This window comes from Mus caroli, unplaced genomic scaffold (genome assembly GCF_978045245.1).
Source record: "Mus caroli unplaced genomic scaffold, Mus_caroli_1 scaffold_9, whole genome shotgun sequence".
Lineage (NCBI taxonomy): Eukaryota > Metazoa > Chordata > Mammalia > Rodentia > Muridae > Mus > Mus caroli.
The window spans coordinates 47,447,485-47,450,897 of NW_028227264.1; the positions used below are offsets into that span (position 1 = coordinate 47,447,485).

Genomic DNA, 3,413 nt, shown 5'->3' on the forward strand with positions numbered 1-3,413 from the left:
GGGAGTTTCGCTTGTAAAAGCACTTGCCAGTTTGTATTTATTCATTTAGTGTCATATTTTGCTAAAGTCTGTCTCCTCTGAAACCATGATTGGCAGCATCAAAACTCATTTTAATCATCACTGGGACTAGAGGATCTGGTTTTTAATTTATGTTAACTCTTATAATCTATGTTATGAATTTTAACCCTTTGAGAATAGTTTACAAATTCATACAATGTAATCTGACACATCTATCCCCTTCTTCCTTTTCTCCAACTCCTCTCAGTGTGGAGCCATCCACTGGTACACTGACAAGTTACAAGTGACTACAGAACTATAGAAAAATAACTCTTCCTCCTTCAGTAACCATCAACCGTCAGTGGCTCGTCAGCTTGTGGTGGGGCCGTGGGAGCTCCTTCTGCCTCCATTCTGGGATTATTAACATAAATTAACAAGTTTATAATTGGTTCATAATTTTGGTAAATGTCAACTTCCATCATATTGATGACATAAAAGATTGGAAAGGACTTTTTAGAAGCACAAGTGAGTGATACCTACATAAAGTAGATATATATATATAACTAAACAAAAGATACTCAGTAGCTCAGACAAACTACCAGGTGTCTCCTGTCTTGATAGATTTCAAAAGAGTCATATTAGTAAACACAACTTTCTTTTATAGAAAGAGATATATGTAAATAAGAACATTTAAAATTACAAGGAGCTGATTAATTAAAGAAGAAGCTAGAGTAAGTAAGCAAAGAAAGTGACGAGCAGAACAAGCAGAGTATACAAATAGAAATGAGATCTTAGAAATACCAGGGCAACCAAAATCACAACAACTTTTCTCTATTTTCAAAATTTTATCAATGACAAAGCCTTTGATTTTAAGCATATTTCTACTTGAATTAATGTCTACATTTCCCAACTTCCCATATAAGAAGGTGGCATATAACTAATTTCAATATTGTATAATGTGTTTCTCTAAGAGAAAAAGACATGTTTTTCCTTTAGTACTTCCTTCTACATACACACACACACACACACACACACACACACACAAACACTCACATACATATACACCCTGTCTTGAGTCATAACATCTAACTTAAACTGTATAAAAACTTAAATGCTGAAACACACTGTAAACAACAAAACTAGTTTTAAAATGTATAGATAAAATATGAGCAAGATGGATCTTATATTTAATAACTTAATTTATAAATTATATCTAAGATGAAATGACTTAATTTTTTTCAGTGACTTAATAATGTTTAATTATATAGTAAATGATAAAATTAATCTTAAGTCTAAATATTAGCAACTGCCAATGTTGTAATTTTAGAATAACGTGAAAAATCTCCATTAAAATATTCAAAAGCAGTGATTAGTTTTGAAATGAGTCAGATATGTATGTTTAAAGTCTCTTTTAAACTAGGATTATAATAAGTATGAATGAAAGATAGTGTGAGGAGATATATTAACTCAGATTCTTAAAACCTTACAGTCTTGGGTAGTTCCCAAAGAAAGCTTACTAATGTACACTATAACACTTTTCTTAAGCTTTATTACATCAAACTTATAGTGGTCTTAGTGTTTTGAATTGGAAATATATCCTCAAAATATATATTACAGTGGATTTTAAACATCGTTATATGACAGATACTGAAATAGAAATTTTTTCAAAAATGTTCTTACATTCCATTTTTTCATTATTTTTATTAAAGTAAAATTCAGTTGAATTGTAAAAATATTTTTCTTACACATAGAGTTGGAATATGTTTGATAAGAACTATGTAGTAACAGGTATGTACTCTTTTTTTTTCATTTTAAGAACTAATCCTATTCTGTATGAATGTAACTTGAACACAGTACATACACATTTTATTTGGTTTAAAACTAGATTTCTGAATAATGGTTTTTAAAGAAAGAGTTCTAGCTGCAGAAAAGAGTGAATTCAGACAAGAGTACATTATGCATATAAAATTTTGTTCTATATAAAAATTATATTAATGAGGAAGTTTAAATATAAATATGTCAAGAACAATGAGGAGAAAATGAAACAAAATGTTGGAAGCCAAAGATCATCCCAGAAAATGATACATACATACATACACAGATGCAGGACTCATCAAAGAGAGCTGTGTAAAAATCAGGGATCACACAGTTATGTCAGAAAACCACCAAAGAAACAGGAAATAGCAATAGTGGATCAATTTAATAGTGGTAAAAAAGAGAACATAAAATAACAAGGAGTCTTTTAATGGAAGTGGACAATTGTAGCTTTTCTTTAAATTTTTGAGTTAGGTTTTAATGTATCACATAAAAATTCCATGTGTTTATTTTTAAGTACAGTGTACATATTTATTTTTCCAAAAGCACTGTTTTTATTTACACAGAGTCCTAAGCAGCTCAGTGGCAGGAGTGGAAGAGGTTCCCTTTTCAACCATGGAGCCTCTATGATGTTGGTTTTTATCAAACACACAGGCAAGTGGCATCATAGATTTGGTAAACTGAAGACAATGTTCAGTCTCTTTGCTAGAACAACAAGATGAGTGCCAATCTCTGCTTCTGTAAGAATCCTGAATCGAGTATTTTCAACTCTAACTCTTCCAATTTCTATTTGTGAAAGTTTGAAATCAATCAACAGAATAGTAGGCAGACATGCAATTACATTACCTAAATGTTTATTCAAATATCCAATCAAATTTCTTCCTCACTTATTGTTTTCAAGGAAGCTGGCTGGTTATATTCATTTAACTTCTGCTGTCATGGCTTAACATGTATGGGATTCCACTTGTACACTTGAGGGCCTTGTTTCTTTCATTTATACCAGTAAAAAATCACACAACAACAAAGCAGCCTCATTTCATTATTCTGTGTGTTCACTTGAGTAATATCAGCAATTATTTTACATAGCATGTCCACAGGAAACTCATAGTTAACTTTGTCTTTCCAATTAGCTACCTCATAGTGTGCCATTAGTACCTGGAGTCTGTCAGTTTTTACTCCCATCATTATACAACCATTGCTTTCAGTTATCTTGAACAAGTGTGTTACTATTTTGGAATCTAGTAATTTGTCATGTACCTTCTTCTATATGACAAAACCTAAGCAGTCTTTTCCTCTGACAGCTACAAGTATAAGACCAGCCTGGTTAATAGCCTTAAATGCATATTCCACTTGGTAGAGTTGGCCCTTGGGAGAGAAGATAGTAATGTGATGGTCAAAACAGACACTGGAACCATAGAGTATGGTGTTCCCACTATTTCAAACACAGTCTGTCAGGTGTGCATATTTTTAAAAGAGGAAAATGTATATTCTAATATGGAGAATGTGAGATATAATTAAATGCAAATTTTCAGAAAAAATGGGACAAAAATTGCTTTATTCACTCACACACAGGGCAGAATTTGCAGTGATAAGCTCTTGAC

At 31.8% G+C, this 3,413-nt stretch overlaps 1 pseudogene; it reads right to left on the reverse strand.

Annotated features, from left to right (window-relative positions):
* Positions 1-2,276: 2,276 nt before the first annotated feature.
* LOC110302675 (proteasome subunit alpha type-6 pseudogene) lies at positions 2,277-2,997 on the reverse strand (annotated as a pseudogene).
* Between the last annotated feature and the right edge of the window lie 416 nt (positions 2,998-3,413).